Consider the following 7,387-nt stretch of genomic DNA (forward strand, 5'->3'; position numbering starts at 1 on the left):
GAGCAAAACTCCCTCCTGGCAGCTCAAGTGTCACGTTTTATTCTGCAGAACAAGGTGTCTTGTAAAACCAGGGCAGCCCAGGTGCCTGGACCGCTCCTTGCTCAACTCCAACAGCGAAACCATTGATTTTTGTTTCTACTTTAATAAATGAGTGCAAAATTTCCACCACTTAGATCAGGAGATGCTCTGAATGTTATTGTTCATCAATTGGAAAAAAGGAGTGCTATAAACGAACATATTTGGTGACCTGATTTGAGCAGCTCATTACAATTAGATCAAGCTAATTGCCAGTCTTGTCTTTCATTTGGCAACTTGTTAAGCTAATTGAACAAAATAAAACTAATGAACAATTATAATGAAGTTTATAATTAGACCTTTGAAAAAAAAAAAAACCCTCAGTGTGAGGCTATTTAAGGCATAATGAATATTTGGGAGGTTTGGGGTAGAATGGGAGGTGTCAGTAAATCATGCCACTCTCCCACCAAAATGCTTCTTGGCATATTACCTATTCCCAAATTCTGTCAACCTGGCATTTTCTTAGTTATTAATTACATTAATGGTTTTAATGCACATATATGGCATTCCCAGTGACCCTCAGTTCAGGAATTGGCCTGCCAGGGAGGCAGCGCCACTCAACTCCGCTTGACCATATGAATTGGAGTCTCCATTAAAGGTGTGTTCATCACGCTAAAAGTGAAACACAAGCATGTGGTGCACACAGAGCTCACAAAACCCTGAGAAGCTGATCAGTCATTTCCATACACAAACCTGCCTTCCCAAAGATGCAGAATTGGGAAGGACAGAAAGAGCAATGCTCGCCATGTGATTACATTATTTTCATCACATTCAATCCCTACTTAGATTTGAATAAACCCATTCCAGCCTCCTTTCACCCCCTGCTGCTGAAGCACAGAAAATTAAATACCACAATAAGACACCAAGAGTGACCTTTCTGAGTTTCAATTTACAGGGTCAAGTAGGTAGCCACCAAAACCTAATAGAATTGTCACATCAGGCTCCGCACAGCTTTAAAACTTCTTTTCCCCCAGTTCGTACATGAAAGTAATTATTTCATATAGAACTCAGCAGGAACTGAGGTTTTGCATCAGGAAATAAAGGCAGAAACTCATGAACCAGGCTGGAAATCTGTTCAAGCTTTTCTCTGAGATGTTGGGAGGTTCCTGGTGTTTCTCTGAAGGCAAGTGCAGGGTTCCAGCAGCGTCCCGTGGTGCTGAGTGCCAGAAACGCACTGTGCAGGGATGGAGCACAGGTCCGGATGGACCAAAGGGCGAGAGACGAGGAGAATCATCACTGGAGAAATTAAGCAACACGGCACTGGTCACACTCTCTGGCTGTAACCACAGCCAGAAATTTCTCCTTCCCATTTACACAGCTGCTTTACCTTCCCAAAGATCAAGATCATAAACTGTGTCAGGGAAGTTTTATTTTTGAGCTATTGAAATTTCAACTTCCCCCTCCCCAGTTTTAACTCCGGCTGCAATAGGAGAAAGATCTCCAGTTCTGCAGCAATGTCTCAATGTTCTTAATGCCATCAAAGCCAGCTGTCATCTCTTCAATCTAATTACAGGTTTCACCAGGGGAGTGATAAGATCCCAGTAGCAGTGTGAGTTTGCCACTGTCTTGGGCACTCTCCCTGTTTCATCACCTTACCGCGGGCTTTGTTTGGGGTTTCTGCAGGTGGCTTTTCACCTGTCAGCCTGGAACTGCCAGCACAAAGAGACTGGGGCTGCCCTCCCACTGTTTCCTCCAACTATTTAATCACTTGGTAACAACCATGAGTGGCCCCAACATGCTAAAAGCTCATATACACATGCAGGGATTTACATGGGATTGTGCTGGTCTGGGTATTTCCTTCATTTCCCTCCCCGTGTGCACACACACACCCCCTCTAGTACTGAAATGGTTCAGGGAATGGGAACAAACCCTGAAGTGAAGTGTGAAATGGGCTCCATGATTCCAGATATCCAGGTCCATTTAAAGCCTTGCTTAGCATTTGCATTATAAGAACAAATCCTGTACAAGAACCTCTCTTCATGCTTTATACTCTTGCATTAATTCATGAAGTGTCATGTATCTGGCATATTTTATTATACATGAGAACTAGGCAAATTAAAATTCTTGGTTGAGTATCACGTTCGCACACTCAAGGCCACCTCCTTAGGCCCTGCTGAGGCTTAGGAGTCACACCTGCTTAAACTCAGCTCACCTTTTAAACCAAGTTAGTTAAACCAGCAGAAATTCTCATCGTTTTCTTCACACAATTTATTTCAATTTAGCTTTAACCTCTTTGTAACCAATATAAGCTGAAGAGAAAATATATTTGCTTTAAAGGGAAATAGATGTGCTGCCAAAGAAATAAATTACAATGGAGTCCCCGGGTGTAGCCGCCCTCCTGCTGAACTGGCACAGCCTGAGCCGGTCCCAGTCCCCTCATCCGGGTGCCCACAGGAGCAGCGGCACCAGGGGAGTCCCACTGGTTTAAAAATCTACTGCAAAGGAAGGAAATGCAAACCCACTTGTCAGCGATCTCCTGAAAAACACCTTTTCCTGGGGAAAAGATGCTGCAGACACAGAGGTTGAGAGGTAACAGCGTTATAGACAGACTGGGACTCTCCTCTGGCTGCTCTAGAAAGAAAAGCCTGAGCTAAACTCTGATTTTTGGAAAGGGAAAAGGTCCATCATGCTAAGCTGGGACTTAATTAAGACTAGGCTGTTTGAACATGACCTCATTGAAGAGAAATGCATCTGTTGAGCAAGACTAGGTTCCGCATGTAGCTTCCAAAGTACCAAAGCCAAACTGAACCGGTGTCTCCTAGGAATGGGAGTTCAGCTCCAGGCTTCCAAACATCCACCATTCAAGGACCACAGAGCAAGGACACCATGGAGACCTCCTCCTCATCCTCCAGCTTCACTGCATCTTGCCCCAGCCACTCTCAAACCTTCACATCGCTCCCCATTCCAGTTCTTACTGCTCAGCTTGGAGGTTGCTCTACTAATCTGAGCCATTTTCCGTAACAGCACATGCAGGGCTTTGGAGAACAAGGTAATAACACCAAGTCATTTCTGACGGCACACACACTACACAATGAGAAGAAATTCTCTCCTATTCCTTGGCAAAACACAGGCTGGAGATCAACAGGCTAGAAATGTTAGAAACCATCTCTTTGTAAAACTAAACCAGCAAACTCATAGCATACACACAATCAGTGGGACCGTTACCCCGCAACAATCAGTGCTTAACTTCCTTTAAATCACTACAGAAGTGGGAACAAAACTGAAAAAGGGATGTTTGGGGTTTTTCTTTGAGCAGACTCCTCATTAGTGATGTGAACCTCTACATGTATACTGTAATATGCTGTTGTAAACTCATTAACTACCCTGGAGATGTTTTTTTCCAAGGGACATCAGCCTTTCAGCTGGAGTCTCAGGCTGAATGCTGATAAGCCTCTTGAACTTTGCAAAACCACTTGTCAAAAGATGAGAATTCGTTAAGGCCTTCTAATTAAGAAGTACAAGGTCCAATTAAGATTTCACTAATGTGCTACAGAACCCAGTTAAACAATGGCATGCCAAGGATTTTCCCACCCCCACCAACCCTGTTTTATCACTTCAGTTCATCTCCAACCGGTGGAAGATTTTCTCTGGCCATCAGAAGCAATGATGAGGAATTGTGTGGACAGCTGCAGCCTGCTACATTAATACTTTGGGACATCTTATTGTTCTGCAACAGAAATTGTTCTGAGACACTCTTTGACTCACTAATAGCATTTCAGTGCCTGCTTCCCTCTCCTTTGCATAACAGATTCACTCCCACTTTGCACACGGATCATGTAGAGCAAGATGCTCAAACTGATGTTGATTATCTCATTATTTGAATCTAAAAAGGCCCCTAATTCCCAGCAAGGAAAATGTGTGTGCTCTCATCAGCTCCAAGGCAGCCGCGCTGGACTCTGGCCATGCTTCACAGCAATTCCTACCCTGATTTTAGTTCTGGAAGAATACAATGTGTGACATGTAGCTTCTTTCTACAAAAGACGTAGAAGAAAATTAAGTTGCATCTTGTTGATTATTTACGAGCTAAAATTATCCTGTTCATGGAACAAAAAAGAAAATGAACCAAGTGTTTTTGGATTGATCATCTCAGCTCTGTAGGACACAAGATCCAGTCAGACAGACACCTCGGGAAACCAGTAACAAGCTCAAATATTTAAGTGGAGAAATCACTCGATGCAGAGCTCCAAAGGTCACCTGCAGGAAGACCAAAGCCTTCACCTGCACTGGAACATCTCTGATCAGAGTCTCAAAGGTGGACAGAGGTTAAGTGCTCTTAGAGTGACCCACTAGAAGGGAAGTGCAGAAACAGAAATGAAGCGTTATTCAGAACAAAATTCCACGCTGACCCAAGCACAAGCACATCAGGCAATTTCAAATATGTTAGTTAAACATCTTCACCACCTCACCCAAGTTCTTGCACCTCTGAGCACCAAGGAGACAAATGACAGAATTTAAGGGCCTGATCTTGCGCCCCTCCTGCTCCGAGCTCCACCACCAGCCTTCCCCAAAAGGCTCACATGCCCACAGAAGTGCTCACTGGCCACAAACCTTCTCCTCCCTCAGTCTGTTGAGCACTCAAGAGTCACAGGCTACCTAGGAAGATATTTAATAACTCAGTCGTGATGTTTAGCAACCCAAAGCCCTGGGGTGTGCCAGCTGGAGCTGGACTTACTGATACAAGGACTATGGCAGCACTTGCACCCAGGGATGTGACATGGGGAAGATCATTCCCAAACATCTTCCACAAATATCTACTTGGACACCATCACCTGGACCCCATCTCCCTGTTAGAGCATTCCCTATAGACACCAGTGTTCCCAAACCCAAACCCCTGCAGTTTCATCTCAAGATCTAACTGGTACACTGGTACTCCTTCCTAGCACTTTAAATATGATTGTAACACCCATTTACCCATGTGACTGACTGCTCTGCCTTGTAAGTGATATCCTTTTAAATATGCACACATTAAACTGAAAGACAATAATGGCCCCAGGGAAGTTGCATTCCATCAGGCAATTACCTGTGTTTTTAAAATCACTGAATAAGTAATTCACACAACCAATTTCTCTTGCACATAACAATAAACAATTTTATCAGCTATGCCCTGCTTGGGCTGTTGTGTACCAGCTCAATTTGTTTCCTTGAGAACCACCACTAACCAGGGAAATTAATTGAAATCATAAGGTAGTGGGAGGGGGCAGTAGCTGCTCTAACAGGAGCTGACAAAAGCACATTTCTAAAAGGGGAGTGATAAAACTTCATCTCTCAATGAGTCAAGGGCAAATGGGCTGACTCCACCACCTAATTCAACAGTCACTCTCAAATTTGCACAAGACTAAGAAAAGCACCCAGCCTGAAGTAGCTCTGCTCTGAATGTCGTTGTTGAACACTTCTGTCAGAGGGTGAGCCATTTCCACAACCAGTGCCATTCGCATGTCACCAAAATCTGCACAGAGAAAATACTGTGAACCCCAAATTATAAATAGGCAGGAAAAAAAAGGGGGCACACATTCAAGATACTCACAGGAGTTTTTGTTACCACCACTGCAGCATCAGGAGCTGCACCACCACACCAGACCTTATCGCTGGCGCCAAGCGTCTGGATGCCACCAATTTGCCAGGATTCCCCTTGGAATCACATTTGGCCACAATTACCCTGTGCCCCAGGCTTGGGGAGAACACAGGTAGTTTATAACCTGGGGTGGGAAGCAGAAAAACTGCTCTCTGCTCTTCCTTTGCAACTGTGAGGATTTTAGCCCCCTGCTCCTGTACCGGTGATATTATGGTGACAGCCACACTCTCGGCTCTGTGGCAGCATTCAAAGAAATGGGTCACTTACATTTATCTCCACTTACCTCTAGTGTAAACCGGTTGTTTGGAGGCCAAAATTTGGAAAGGGAAGAGTCAGACTCAAAGTCTGGAGGGTGTTCCCAGCTCTGCCACGACTTCTGTTCAAGTCCCCACTCACCTCTCCTGCTCCCTGGATTTCCACACAGGGCCAGCAGCCAGCACTTCTGCAACATCCTTGAAACCAGCTATAAAGTGCTTAGATCAATATAAAAATATATCTGCTTTGTTTGTAACCATAGTCTGGGAAAAGCTTTGCAACATCTGATATTTGCAAGACATCGAATTGTCTCTAACGAAACTTTATACAGTGTTTCCAGCAGGATAAAGGATTTAAAAAGCAGCCACTAGGCAGTGTATATGTTCTTAATGCATCTGTGCTTCTAAATTATCTTTAATTAATGAAATATCCCAGAATTACTTATTAATAAGGATCTGCAGGCTTTGTAAACTGCAGACATTTTGCATGAATTAAAGAACAATATAATGAAGTTTTAATGAATACAAAGTCACAGTTAATGTAAAATTTATATATAGCATGCCAGAGGGGAAAGGAATTTTAAAGTACTTTTAATCATAGGTTATTGGCAGCTGGATAGCTCATTTTTATACTTTTCTAATTGGTGCTTGGTATTTATATAATCACATTTTTCACACCAGCATGGTGTATTGTCTGGCTTGGTACAGTTCAGAAAGTCAAGCAGACCAGCTCCTTTGCTAATGGGGCATTTCCACATCCTGCAGTGAACGTGGAGCTGGTGCCCATGACAACTGCTCCTTTGGTTTGGTCACAGACCACCCGAGAAGGGCTGCACCTCAGCATTTCCAGGCAGTTCTGCTCTTACTGAATTATTAGCAGCGATATTTGATGTATTCTGCAACAGCCTTCAGCAAACTGGAGCCAGCGAGCTGGGACCTATCACAGGGTGGCAGAAACATGCAATAAATCCTTACTAGCTGCAGCTAAACATGAGCATCTGGATTTTGCCCTAAGCAATGGAGTGCACGGCTCTGAGTGCACAGATCTGCCCCTTTTAGCAACATTTACATACACACGCTACAACTTCTTACTGTATTGGCACAAGGCTCATTTGCAGCAAACTCTCATCCACTCCTGTTCACCTGTGACCTTCTCAATGAGGGAACCATACATACATAGCTTGCAATGTTTTACTTGTCCTGGGCTCTGCATAAGAAAACAGGATAAAACTTTCAGAGAAAAACAGTTTTGTAGTGGTGTGGAATTGGATTAAACCATTAAAAATCAGTAACAAGCTAAAAATTATTCCATGACAGCAAAAAGAAAATAAAGACAATAACTGTATGAAAGTTGAAACAAATGTGATATATAATAAAGAATCAATTACTTTTAGTTAAGTCTTGACCAATGCTGAATGCATTCAACTACATTGTAAGTACAACCATTATTTTAATGCATTAAATACTTAACCCACAAAACTCAAAT

Source organism: Patagioenas fasciata, chromosome 17 (assembly GCF_037038585.1).
Source record: "Patagioenas fasciata isolate bPatFas1 chromosome 17, bPatFas1.hap1, whole genome shotgun sequence".
NCBI classification, from domain to species: domain Eukaryota; kingdom Metazoa; phylum Chordata; class Aves; order Columbiformes; family Columbidae; genus Patagioenas; species Patagioenas fasciata.